Here is a 14,894-nt window from a genome sequence, read left to right as displayed (position 1 = left end):
AGAGTTTGTGAGAGTTCGGAGGAGAGTGAGGAAGAGTCAAAAATGACCCAAGCCTTAAGGAAGGATCTCAAATGGCTAATGAAGTAGCCGGAACTAAGGATGAGAAGAAGGAAGCTAAAGACCTATGGTGTACAGACTGCAAAAAAGAGGGTCATACCAAAGGAGCATGCCCGAGAAAGATGTTTTGTGAGATTTGCTAGATAGGGGGTCATGCAATCAAAGACTACCCTTATAACCTAAAAACAAGGAACGCCCAAATACTATTTACTAGAGAACAATCTACAACACCAGCAACTCCCCCAAAGAACAATAATGCAGAAGCTTCACCAAGGGGGTACAGGAATAACCGAAGAGGCAGTGCCAATAGTAGTAATAACAATAGCAACACGAACACACCCTGACGGGCAATCCAATATGATTCTCGAGGACGGCCTATGATCCAATGCCGAAGATGCAAAAAATGGGGCCATTTTGCTCAAGAATGTCAAAACAGAGGGGGACAGAATGGAGGAATGCTCTACAAATGGTGTGGGCCTGGCATCTATGAGGATATGAATTGCCCAAGGCAAAAAGGTGTGAACATGTTGGATATTGTAGGATCAGAAAGTGAGATACTTGCAATAACAAGGATGCAAGCTAAGAGAGCCGTGTACCTAGAGATGACTGTGGAAAAAGCAAGATTTGAGGAGGCAAAGTAGAACATCCAAAATGAGTCAAGAGGGAAAACAACAGCTAAGCCAGCCAAGACCCCTATGAGCAAGGGGGTACCCAACATCATAAGGAAAATATTAGAAACTACGATTCTAGTCTCCATTGGGGAGTTACTGGACACTCTACCCCAGTTACAAGTCGCATTGACAAAGGGAACACTGCCACCTCAATAGGATCCCCAAGTGGAACTAGAAACAATGGAACAAGTGGAACCAGAAGCAATAGAACAAGTAGAAAAAGGAGAAACTTCCGTGGAAAAGGAAGAAAATAGCTTATATACAATAGGACTAGGGAGAGCGCCAGCAATGGTAGAAATGGAGATCATGGGGTACAAACTCTCAAACACGATCATTGATGGAGGTTCCGGGGTGAATATCCTATCGGAAGATACTTGGAAGGCAATTGGGAAACCTACCTTGTAGCCGCCCATGTTCCAGCTCGTAGGAGCAGACCAGCATAGCATCAAACCGATTGGCACCTTGATAAGGCACAAGGTAATAATAGGAACCCAACAATTTGTTCTAGACTTTTTGGTTATTACCCTGGAAAAGAAAGGATATGATGCTTTATTAGGGAGAGGATGGCTAGTAGTAGCAAAGGCCAATCACAATTGGAAACAAAACACTCTCTCTATTGAATCGGAGGGAAGTACATCATAGATCTCAGGAATCGGTCAATAAGTCAGGACTTGGCATCAGACTCTGAAGGAGAAAACTATGAAGGGATGGAACCTGATGAGGAAGGGGTGCTCAGACTAGGGGAATGCTCAGACGACAACACAAATTCCCTTAATGGATTATTCCACTAGCAAATGGGACACTATGAAGTTTTCCACACAAAATGTAATATGTTACAAATACAAAACTCTCAGCTGGAAGGAAGGTACCCCCTAGGAGTACATGAAGTATAAAGAGAATGGGGCTGTGAAGTTATCTACTTTGGATAATAAACCTATCAAAGACCTAGTAAATGGGTCTAAGTTAAAAGTGTATGAGAGACAGAATAAAGTGGCAATAAGAGAAAAAATCAAACCAAGTCCTTATAAAAAGACGAAGCTGCAAAACACTTCCCAAAACAGTACCCGAAGTGACAGAGAAGGGAGTGCCAGAGATGACATTTAGGAAATTGTAAAGTGTGGTCGAGAGGAAGAAGTTGCAGAGATTGTTGTGACAGCTAGATAGGAGAAAAGATGGGATGTATGGACAGCTGTACGAACAAAACAGAGGGGTGCCAAAGTAAGCCGTAGGACAGCTGGACACCAAAGCAATTTTGTACAGGGGCCACAGAAAGTACAGCATCAACGCATAAATTCCGTACAGAAATCAGAGGAAGTACGACAGCCACAACTTAAATTTGTACGGTGTCAAGCTGAAAGCTTCTCATCCATACATGTACAGCAAGGGTGTAGACGAGGACGTTCAATATCCATACGGCAATCATTCACAGCCGTACGGCATCACAGTCCAAGACTTTCAGCCATACGACAAGAGTGTACGAGGGAGTTCCATACAGCAAGAGAAGATACCTGTATGGCAACAATCTAGAAGACTGCAAGCAGAGATACGGCTACAATGGCAGACAGAGGTACAACAAACATAGACATTCCTAGTACCTAAAAAATCCGTACAGCAACCGGGACATCCTATGGAAGTTGGTTACAAGCACTCACATCATAGGAACGGTTGGTACAGGTGGCACATACAGGCAATTAAAGAAGAAGCAATAAGGGAGATGGCAAAGGGCAAGGGTGAGACGACAAAGGGTAGCAAAAGCATTGGCACGTTGTGACTGCCACCTCTCATCAATGGGAAGCAAAAAAAGTGGCCATGGAGAAAGCCTACAAGATAAAGGAAGCTGATCCAACCACAGGGATGTCCTCCCATCCCTCTTCTTGTAGTCAATGTTCTTTTTTGTTGTTTTCATGTTCAGTAGTTAAAGAAAAAGCAATAAGGGAGATGGCAAAGGGCAAGGGTGAGACGGCAAAGGGTAGCAAAAGCATTGGCAGGTTGTGACTGCCACCTCTCATCAATGGGAAGCAAAAAAAGTGGCCATGGAGAAAGCCTACAAGATAAAGGAAGCTGATCCAACTACAGGGATGTCCTCCCATCCCTCTTCTTGCAGTCAATTTTTTCTTTTTGATTTTTTCATGTTCAACAATCGTCTGGAAGACGACTTCTTTTTTGGGGGGATAGATATAGTCAGAGTATCTAACTATTATGTTAGTACTTGTTATCCGGTTGGGTAGTTAGGTGGTAAGGAAATGCGTTAGTTGGTTTCCAACCAACCGACCCTTCTATAAGAACTTGGATGATTGTCAATATACAAGTGTGGGTTTTCTGGTATTAATAAAGAAATCATTTCCTTGCCTACTAGATTGTGGTATTACTAGTACATTCTATGTTTTATGCATGTGTATATCAATTGTGTTATTTTGTATCTATGAACTTGAGTGATTTACCACTCTACAGAAGTCACCGATCCAAAAAATGGCAATGCTCGCTTTGCAGAGAGTGATGAGCCATGCCTTGGGGATATTTATGATTCCATGGACACTATGTTGGAAAAGATTAAAATGGTAAGTTCTACGCTCCTTTACAACAATTGTTTATTTAAGAGATATCTAGATTCTAAAGTTTAAATTGACATAATCAATAATTATAATTATTATTCATATCTCATATCGTATGGAGTGCCTCTCCGATTTGATTTTTGTAAGTTATTTTGATGGATGCTACCTTGATAATCTTTCTTTGTGAGTGATCATGATTGGGACCATGAGTGATCTACACCCTTGGGGTGATTTGATTTATATTGTTGCATTATCTGGTTGATTATGCCTTTGCCTAATTTATGAGATTATGATGTGTTAGACGATTTCACTGAGGATTATCAATATATATTGTTGGGTTTATTGTGATGTGATTGTGCTACGGATATTAACCTTATTTATTTCAGTTGTTATGCAATATGGACTATTTAAATGAAATTAATTAAATATTTTAATTACGTAATTTTGAGTAAATATCACTTTGGCTATTACTATTGTGCATCTACACTTGATTGGGTGTGTTTATTGTGCAGGACTTATATCCTTAGCAGTGGCTCATGGAGTTATGATCAGATCTTTCATGTTGAGCCAATATCATCCCTGTATTGGCGATGTATCTTTATTATTATTTTAACCCTTTGGTAATTGGTAAATCTAGATTCATTATGCATGTCTAGACCCATGAGCATTTCTGTGCATTTAGGAATCCACGGTGGTCGTGGAAGTTATTTAATCAAATGCTTTTTAATGGCTTAGAGAGATTTTATTATTTTATTGAATTATTTTAATTACTGGCAGGTTTCCCATAGTTGAATTCCATTTAATTGGAATTGTCTGATTTTTTCTGGGTTGAAAAGGGATTTAATTAAGTGAGCCAGCTATTTTTCCTATTTTAATATTTCACTTTTAAAGTGAATATAAATCCCAAAAAGTGAGTTCTTTCTCACTTCTCACTTTCAAATTGGAATTTGAGAGCAAAAATTCCAAAACCCTCTTAAGGAGGTATTGTTGTTATATTTGTTGCAGGAGCTACGGCATGGGATCAACGCGGGATTGATCTTGTTGGATCTGGCTCAGGGAGACCTTGGTTTGCCAAGACTTTCGATAGTTTTAGGCTTTTAGCGGAGTGATTATTTTGTTGCGATCATTCTCGTTTTTGCCCTTTTGGCTATCAGGTAGGGCTCTTCTATTTTTATGTCTCAGCTTCATTTCTAAGTTTTCTTTTGGTACTAGTTTGCTAGGAAGCAGAGAACTAGTGTTCCCCTCCATTCCTATATGTTGGCTCTACCCGATTGGGTAGGTACGAGCATTTGTTTGCTTTTGAAGTGGGTTTTGGGGGTTTCAGACCATTATGTTGGCCATTTTTGCATACGGACTCACAACCAAAATTTTATTTGATATCTAAGGTTTTTATAGCTGATTATGAAAAGGATTTTAATTTTGTTAATTTTCATCAACGTTGGTTTTTGGGCATTTTTGACTTTGCCTCAATTTGCGTGTCACCCAGTTTTCTTGGGTGTTTCTTGACACTAATGTTGGTCGTGGATTTGGATTATCCGTGAGGATTCCAATCTGGCCATATTTGTATTCTACTTGCATTGGGATTCATGTCAAATCCGTACTCCTGGCAATGTGCTTGGTTGGGTGATTTTTATACCTGGTGTTTTATTGTTTCTCATCAAACCTTTGTTATTTCATTGACACTAGGATTCGTGTAGAATATGTATTCACGGATTTAGGCCAATTTAGTGAGTTCACGGTGTTTGGTGTTTTATTGCCTCATTAGGATTCATATAGAACCCATACTCCTGAATTTAAGCCAGTGGCGTGAATCATGGTGTTTGGTGTTTGTTGCCTTATTGGGATTTGTGTAGAATCCATACTCATGGATATAGGGCAGTTGAGTGTGATTGTTATACTTGTTGCATTTGTTGCATTTCTCTTGTCCAACCCTTGTTGTTTATGATCTTCGTGTAGTTGGTGTGCCTACACACGAAGCACGTGAGCGTGCACTTGTTGGGTTCTTATGAGACCCGAACTCTCAATTGATATCAGTAGAGTTATGTTCATTATGATTGGGTTGGGAAATTGCATTACCTACAGGCACTCATCGTGTGATGAGCATGGGTATGTAGGGTAGACAAGTGGAGGGGTTTCTCTCATAACCCCGGGTCGTGTTCCTGACAAGGTTGATGTGAAGAAGTTTCTAATAAGTAATAACTAAATGAATTAATGGATAATAAAATGTGACATACCTGTACGGTTCAATCGAGGGTATTTGCCTGTATGGTTAATCCGAGGCCAAGTGTTTGTACGGTTCATCTGAGGACACAGTGTGATGGCCTCCCGAGGGAGAGTTTCTGCACAATGTTTAGCTTGGGCTCCACGATGCCAAGCGATCTACTCTCCACTATAGTCCCTACATAGTAGACCTATAGAGCGTCTAACCAGGACCTGTTTTATTGCATTGTCTTATGATCTTGGTTTCAATCCTCTGCACTATTTGGTGTGAGCGTTAGCCGTGGATGATTGTATTGTGTGACTATGGTCAGATCATTATCTCCATCAGCACAACAGCAGTGGGCCTACGGGTTCCACGTACTTGGGAGGCCTAGCTACCTATACCACTATTAGGGATCGATGTACAAAGATGTTTTATTTCTAGTTTGAGGTCAGTGTTGGATATTCACTTGCTATTTCAGTGTATCCGAACTATGTCTCTTGTGATTTATGGTTTATCTTGGATGCATTGATATCATGTTCTATATGATGTTTAGTATGTTTAGTTTATGTATTCCTTTATTGTGATGTTGTATCATATTGCCAAATGATGTTTCCTACCACTTCCTTGGATTAGTGATGTTATTGGTAGATTAGCATGTTGGATGTACTTGTTCTTATGATGTTATTTGATAGTTATTGGTAAGAATGATATCATGACACAACTCCAACTATCTTGTTGGCAATTTGAGATTCATGCTCGGGGGATGATTAGGGCCTGTGAGGTCTCATGATGCCATTATGGTTGGGAGGAAATGAGCACCGTTGCTTTTAGTTCGGTGGCTTCATTGCTTGTATTTTCCTTCTTGTGGTAGTTGATTTATGCACATGTATGTTCACTGTGATGTTGCTTTCCGCATGATTACATTTGATGCTATGGATTAGAGGTTGTGTTATTTGATCTCCTTTATGCTCTCGAATGATCATTTTCGATTTACGTGGATCTGGTACTCCCCAGTGTGGAGGTTTCATGTTTTTATGCATTTCTTCTTACCTTGTTGATGCGTTGTTGGCATTTCTCGCATGGGAAGGGCAGTTTCTCGCACGAGAATGTATTGTCTCGCACGGACATACATTATCCCTTGCGCAAGCATGTACATCTGATGGTGAAACTCGCGCAGCTCACTAGGTACGCTCGCACGAGAGCTAATCCTGACTCGCATGAGCATCTTGGTTGTTTCCTCGCATGGCAAACAGTGAGTGTTTGCACACACTTTGAGGAGATGTGAAATATGGTTTGGATTACCCTTTTGGGTCCTGCATCTTTTAAGTATAAGTTGATGTATATTTAATTCCTTATAATTGAGATATATTTTAATATATGCGACAATTCATTTGAGATAAGTTCCAGACCTCTCCGAGTTAAGATAAAGATTCTAGGAAATTTCAGGGCTTTAGGATTTCAGACAGCCAAATTTCAGGAGTCAACATTTGTCTCTTAGCATGGTGTCTAGTAGATGAGTGGTTCTAACTTTGAGCCCTCGTCTTGTGCATGACCATTGTTGGTCTCTACTTGTGATACTTGATTATGATATGATTAGTGGAAATGGACTTGTATGTCTAACCATGCTAGGAGTTTTTACTTTGGGTTTTAAAAGAACATCCCCTTGGTATATTCTCATGATTTGTATGATCTTTGGATTGTGAGTTATGGTTTAGTGTTTGGAGATCCTTGGAAGTGCTTGTAAGACTTCCACTGGTGTAGGTGAACATGCAAGTTTAGCCATGTTCCCTATTCTTATAACATTGTCTAGATGTTTCATTCTTGCACTTAGTTGCTTTATGTTGTTGTTAAGTAACTTATCTTAGGAAAAATATTATTCAATGCAAGTTTTATCCTTGTGTACCAAGGATCTCCAGTCGGAGCATTACATCCTAGGTCATACAGAGGGAGGAGAATGATCATCAGGATACCTTTTACAACAAGGTGGAAGAAATTGTTCATCATCAATTCAACAAGATGACCACACCTTTGCACCTCCTTGCATATGCTCTATCACCGAGGTACTATAGTGCTTATCAAATGCTTGTGCTTATGTTATCCAATGTTTGTGCTATTGATATTTGATAGTGTTCAATTGTCTTTTGTTATCCCCAAGTACTATAGTACAGATATACTTCGCCTTCTAGTTAGAGTGCCACCATTTAGAGATGCAAAGGTTACAAATGGGTACAAGAGGGCACTAGCTAATATATTCCAAGATCCAGAAATTGGGGCAATTGTGGGGAGTGAATTTCATGCCTTCATCTCAAGTGATCATTTCCACCCTATTGCTATAGTAGACCAAAGCAAGATGGATGCCATTAAATGGTGGTACCTTCCTGGGCAAGCCTTCGCGTACCTCCAACCTCTTGCCATAAAGGTTCTATCCCAAGTAAGTTTGTAAAGTTTAGCACCTAAAGTTGATTTCTTAAGCTTAAAGTTAACACTTTCAATTCCTTGAATTTATCTTGATTGTTGTATTGATATTTTTTAATTTCTATTTAGGTTGCCAGCTCTTCTATAGCTGAGCAGAATTGGAGTACTTACTCCTTTAACCACTCAATCAAATGCAACCCGTTGGCTGCAAAAAAAGCAGAAGACCTTGTGTTCATTTACAACATTTTGTGCTTGTCACAGAAGGATCCTAAGTACAAGAAGGGGACCCGAAAAGCTTTGGGATGTAGCACCTGAGACTCCTAATTTAGATATGACCATCCGGGATCTTTCTAGATCCACTTTGCTTGATGTGGATGATAAGGACGATTATGAGTTTACAATCCCCTCTACTACTAATGGAGGTGGTTTAGGTTCTTTTGATGATACAGATATAGCACTTGCAACTCATCAGTACCCCTCTAATGTAGATTTTCTTGAAAATCCATTTGATGATTAAATCAAAAACTTTAGTCTTGACTCTTGACTCTTTTATGAGTAAATCATGTTACAAACTTTAAGTTTAATGATCTATATTTTTTTTGATGAATAGTTCTTTTCTATTAAAAAAATAATATACTTAGATACAATTCAAAAAAGGGGTCGAGGGATACAAGATCACCCCGCAAAAGTTTCACATGGCCATAGCCAGAATCAACAACTATTCATCAAAAAAAAAATATAAGAAACAACCCTCAGGCTGCCAAGGCAGTGCTAGCTGAGGGGGGTGGTTCATCTCAATCATGAAATCACCAGTCATCCTTAGGATTAGCAGACAGGTTGGGAACAGTCCAGCCATCAGCAACAACGTCGGGGGCCTGGGCTTCATCTTTGGTATCAATCCGCGGAGGTGAAATAGCCAACTCCATGTGAATGGGCCATTTACTAGAAACAACACGCCGAGCACCAGCAAGGAAAGCCACCGAGCCTATGGACCAGTTTGTGCCACTACGAGGTAGGGAGGTCGAGCGGCAACACCAACCACCATCGCCACCATGGGAGAGCGATGGCGGGAAGCTTGCAAACATGGCATATGCGAGCAGCGGCCACAAGAGTTGCACCCCCGTTGGCGGCCCCTGGGCAAAGTTGTGTCAGCCAAAATATCAGGAGGCACTCTAGCAACTGTACAAGGAGCATTACCCCAATGATTGAGTAGCTCCTGGAGGTGGGCCACCTCTAGAGCCACCTTGTTGGCTTGTACTTGAATATGCATCATTACATTATTACAAATCCATGCTTTAGTGTACATAGCAATATTTATGTCAAGAAAACTGTGAGTGAAAATAACAGCATTCCTATCTTTCCACAAAGTAAACAAAATATCCATCCTGAAGATATGCCGGATCTGGGTAAACTTTTTAGGAAACTTGGGGGAGTCATCCAAAATAACCATATGCTAGGAAAAGGTTTCTGGCCAAAAGCGCTTGAAAAAATCATGAATCCTGTTAGAAGTTGTAATCTTTCCTTGGTGTGTTTATAAACCAAGATTAGACTTCCTTTCTTTATTGTTATAATATATTAGGATATAAGCCAAGGTATCCTAATATATTTATTTTTTGTCCTTTTTCCACTACATCTTATTTTGTCCTCTAGTGGAATATGTGAGGACAAATACTTATTGTAATTTCTAATTTTAGATTATTTCTCCTTAAGAGGAATCTCACACTTGACCTCACACACTTATGAATGGTGGCATTCATAGACATGGGAGTTACATTCTCCCATGTCTATGAATGAGGCATGAAAAGCCTAAGAAGAAAGAGAGAGAGAGCAAGAGAGCAATGGCTCATACAATATTTGAGAAGAGGAAGAAACCTCATTGTGAAATGAGAGAAGAGGGTCATCTCTTAAATAGAGATGAGAGAGAGGAGTGAGAATGTAACTCCCATGTCTATGAATGCCACCATTCATAAGTGTGTGAGGCTAAGTGTGAGATTCCTCTTAAGGAGGAATAATCTAAAATTAGAAATTACAATAAGTATTTGTCCTCACATATTCCACTAGAGGGCAAAATAAGATGTAGTGGAAAAAGGACAAAAAATAAATATATTAGGATACCTTGGCTTATATTCTAATATATTATAACAATAAAGAAAGGAAGTCTAACCTTGGTTTATAAACACACCAAGGAAAGATTACAACTTCTAACACCCCCCTTTAATCTTTACTTGGGGTAATTACATCAAAGGGTATTAAACCCATATTTTACAAAAATCTGCAACTTAGTCTTCAATATGAAGTAATTTGATTGACTTCAAGTCATTTGATACATTTGTAGATCCAAGAGAAGTACATGAGTCCTTTGAATGTGATCAAGTGGAAGCATAGACACATCTTCATATGTGAAAAATTGAGAAGGTTGCTTGATGGATCACCTGAAAAAAAATAGAGAACAAAAAACAAGACAACTATCCACAAGTAGAATGCCATCATATATGCAAATTCGAAATCCTTTTGAATAAGGATAATAAAACTCTCATAGAGAAACAATGAGTAAAACATGTTACCACAAAACAATGGAGATAACCTGATATCAAGATAAAGTATATGCTCAAAAAATTGTCAACAAGGACAAATTGAGTAAAAAGCTTGATCAATGCTCTCATGAAAAGAATATTATACTAATGCACAAATGACCACAGACAAGGCCAACTAATGATACTTGCATCAATCTTGCATCAATCACGTGGATATAGACAGTCCACTTAATGAATCATCCCACTGCAAGCTAATGGGGGCGTCCTTCCATAACATGCATGACTCATGATCTAAGCAATAATGTATGCAGATCATTATCACATTAATATATGAAAATAACATAAAGGAGAGACATGCTGATCAAAGTAGAATTATCATGATTTTTGTTAGGATAATCAAAAGAATGGATTATGAGGATATAACAACATATTGCCTTCAAATTGGATCAAATTATCTGAATTTGGAGGGGAAACTCCAATAATAACATCCTCTTCATTGAGGAACAACATGGAGGGAAACTCCATAAAAATATTATCCTATCAAAATGGAACAGATAGGATCAAATGGAGGGAAACTCCATATAAAATGAGTGCATACCAATATAGGATGGAGGGATACTCCATGGGCCAGATAAGGAAACTATGTATCAGTTATACTGAGGGGACCTACATAGTTATCCTTGAAAAAATTGGCTCCCTATGCAACTCAAAAAAAAAAAAAAAAAAAAAAAAAATTGTATATCAATGGTATAAAACTATAAAGTGCCAACATGGGCATAGAACAATGCTATAAAAGCATAAAACTGCAACCATGTGCAGATAGATCAATTAACTCGAATCATTAAATAATGAAGGCAATAGTGTAAGATACTCATAAACCAATTAAGTAAAATGATTTAAGGAAGATCAACTAAATATAGATATCAGGTATAAAACTCCATTAAGGGTAAACATGAGTACTCAATTCATTTGTGAAGGTATAAAGGATGGGCCCACCATCAAAAACAAGAATCCTCAAAAAGGAATTATAAATGAGGATATTTTTAAAAAAACTTAACTTTTTATGTTAAAAATAAAAATAAAACTTTGATTAGTTTTAATTTTTAATTCTAAAAAAACTACTCAAAAAAAATTATCCTTAAACTTCTCCCCTTTTTTTTAAAAAACTTAAATACACGTAATTTTAAATAAAAAAGAAGTAAAATCTTATATTAAATAAAAGAGATTTAATTAGTTTAAACTTATTGCATATTGAGTTGTCTGACAATGAATGATTACATGCCAAAAATAGGTTAACAAAAGGCAATGATAAAAATAAATGATGCTACTGTCAAAAGCTAAAAAAAGAAAAAGAATCTTGCATGAAAAGACAAGAAAACGTTACCTTTGGCTGTGGCACAACAGACGGCTTAGATTTCCTTTAATCCCTGAATTTGAATTACAAGTACACCCCTTTTCTGTTGCCTTGTTGTGGAGGCATCTATCCAATCTGATCGGCGCTGATTTTTCTTTTCTCTGTCTATTATTCTCGATAGCTTTGGCGCGATTTTGCAGATGATAATAGTAGACTTTCGAAGCTTTTGTGAAGCAAATTAGCTAGGATTGGACATTATTACCTTCCTTCTCAAGGAGAAACTCGAAATAGATCGTTAAGGCTTCTGCTGGTGAGGAGTTCACTACAATCAACCTTGGGTGGAAGATGCTGTCATTCGTTACCTCAACCGCAAGCCAGTATCAGGGAGTGAAGTTCCTGGGAATACTTGAGAGGTTTGCTGTTGAGATTGGAAATATCGCTTAGAGAATATGTAAGTCGCAGTATGTTAATCTTAAAGCTGGGTTCATCAATTTCATTGACCCACGTGAAATTAAGTTTTAATCTAATTACATAGCTGTGATTCATGCAAGCCCATCAGTGGATGTTTATCAGGGAATGAAGCCAGTGCTTTATGTGGTTCAATTTATCTTGTATTTATTATATGTATATACTATCATTTTTGTACAAAAAAATAAAAAATAAAAAATCACAGGAAACATGGCGGCCAATCCCAGCAACAACACTGGTAATCCAAATCCCAACCTCAATCCTAACCCGCCAGTGCGCATAGCAGGAGTAATAGGAGCGATGGGCTCTGGTTACCCTGGCGGAGTACTGAATCCCACTTCGGGCGTTTCTAACCCGGGGCCAAACCCTAACTCGGCAAATCCTCTTGCAAACCCTCTTGCAAACGCTGCGGCTGTGCATTTTCAAGCGCAGGCTCAAGCTCACGCGCAGGCTCAGGCACAGTTGCAATTTCAGGCGCAGGCGCAGGCGCAAGCACAAGCACAAGCACAAGCACAAGCACAGGCTCATGCTCATGCTCATGCTCATCATGCTCAAGCTCATGCACATGCGCAAGCACAGGCTCAGGCCCAAGTTGCGACTCCGCCAACGATAATATCAACGCCTGGTTCTGTAAACCCTAAGCGAGGGCAGCAGAAGCCACCCCCTGCTCGTCCCGCTATCGGTGGCAGTGGCATCGGTTCCGTTGGTGTAGGGAGTGTTTCGGCGTCGCCTTTTAAGACGGCGGAGATAACGCCAGCTACCAGATGGAAAAAGCGGAAGCTACCGGAAAAGCAAATTCTTGATCGCGTAGCGGCCCTGCTGCCAAAATCAGCGATTTACACCCAGCTACTCGAGTTTGAATCCCGGGTCGATGCAACGCTCGCCAGGAAAAAGGTTGACATCCAGGAAGCACTCAAAAACCCACCCTCTCTCCAGCGGACTCTGAGAATCTATTTTTTCAATACCTTTGCAAATCAGAGTATGCAGCAGCAAAATATGGGGGAGCCGCCATCTTGGACTCTACGTATTCTTGGAAGAATTCTGGAAGATGGAATGGAACTGGATGCCTCAGGTATGCCAAAACAGAATTCGTCATCCCCAAAATTTTCATCATTTTTCCGGCGGATCACTGTTTCGTTGGATCCGAATTGGATGCACTGCACAATGTTGCAACATCTCTGATAGTCATAAAAAAATTAAAACAAATAAATGAAGAGCAACGAGAGGGACTTTTGGAAGAACTTATTGTGAGAATACGTGCGAGGCGGCGCCAGGTTCCACATCAGAGATGTAGAACAGCGAGCCGTCACCAAACGTTGCAGCCTCCCAGATGAACTTGGGAACGTTCTCTGATGACCGTTTACAATATGGGGGTTTCTTATATGGAAGAAAGAGACTGCTGGAGCACATAATGCTCATATAAAATAATGTATCTGCAGGAAAGTGGAATGCTAATAAAAAGCAAAAGCAGGAGGGAGGACAGGCAAGACAGATATCAAAAGAGCACAGAGTGGCGTATAAGGAAAATCTTTTGGCGGCAAGCCTTCCAAAGGGGGTTAGATGAAAACTAATAGAAAATAAGAATTAACCTGCACAAATTAGAGCAAACAGAAGTTAATCGGGTTTGGCGGTAAACCAGCCAAACTCAAAAAAAAATTCAAATTCTTCCATCTTAAGAAGATTAAAGAAGAAATTAGTGAAATCTCTCTCAAGAGTCTCCTTCGAATCGTACCTTCATGCAAACACTCAAAACAAAGATTAAACTGCTCTGATATCATGTTAGAAATGGAAAAAGAAATCTGTAAATAAGCAATACCAGGAAAGAATCTAAGTGAGTAAATGCATGAAAAGATATTACCATAAAATAGGAGAGAGAAAGCTTCAAGCTCCAACACCATGAGACAGGATATTTGGAAAGGGGAAAGCATAGAAAACCCCTTGTGACATTATGAATAAGGCATGAAAAGCCTAAGAAGAAAGAGAGAGAGAGAGAGCAAGAGAGCAATGGCTCATACAATATTTGAGAAGAGGAAGAAACCTCATTGTGAAATGAGAGAAGAGGGTCATCTCTTAAATAGAGATGAGAGAGAGGAGTGAGAATGTAACTCCCATGTCTATGAATGCCACCATTCATAAGTGTGTGAGGCCAAGTGTGAGATTCCTCTTAAGGAGGAATAATCTAAAATTAGAAATTACAATAAGTATTTGTCCTCACATATTCCACAAGAGGACAAAATAAGATGTAGTGGAAAAAGGACAAAAAATAAATATATTAAGATACCTTGGCTTATATCCTAATATATTATAACAATAAAGAAAGGAAGTCTAACCTTGGTTTATAAACACACCAAGGAAAGATTACAACTTCTAACAAATCCAGTGCCAATAGTGTTGAGCACATCTATAGAACCAAAAAGTATGCATAAAAGTCTTTGGCTACCTGCAAAAAGGACACCGGGGATCTAGAAACCCAATATGCTTGAGCCGAGGCCCAAGGGGAAGACTTGTAGACACCTAAAAACTTTTAGAAAATAAAGTATTTTTATTTTCTGAAAAATTCCTGATGACATCATCATTTATTAATTAATAATTTATTTAATTTATTTATTTATTTTTATGCCATTAAATCCCTTTATTTTA

The 14,894-nt window shown here is 39.1% G+C and overlaps 2 pseudogenes across 1 annotated transcript in view; one reads left to right on the top strand and one right to left on the bottom strand.

Annotated features, from left to right (window-relative positions):
• Nucleotides 1-14,894, bottom strand: part of LOC149545363 (uncharacterized) — a 126,154-nt pseudogene that overhangs the window by 27,657 nt on the left and 83,603 nt on the right. The window lies entirely within an intron of this gene.
• Nucleotides 12,094-13,436, top strand: LOC149545365 (SWI/SNF complex component SNF12 homolog pseudogene; annotated as a pseudogene).

Source organism: Cupressus sempervirens, chromosome 7 (assembly GCF_028749045.1).
Source record: "Cupressus sempervirens isolate cs-2001-9-10 chromosome 7, ASM2874904v1, whole genome shotgun sequence".
Lineage (NCBI taxonomy): Eukaryota > Viridiplantae > Streptophyta > Pinopsida > Cupressales > Cupressaceae > Cupressus > Cupressus sempervirens.
The sequence above is the reverse complement of the archived record's forward strand: the minus strand, read 5'-3'. Positions and strand labels throughout refer to the sequence as shown.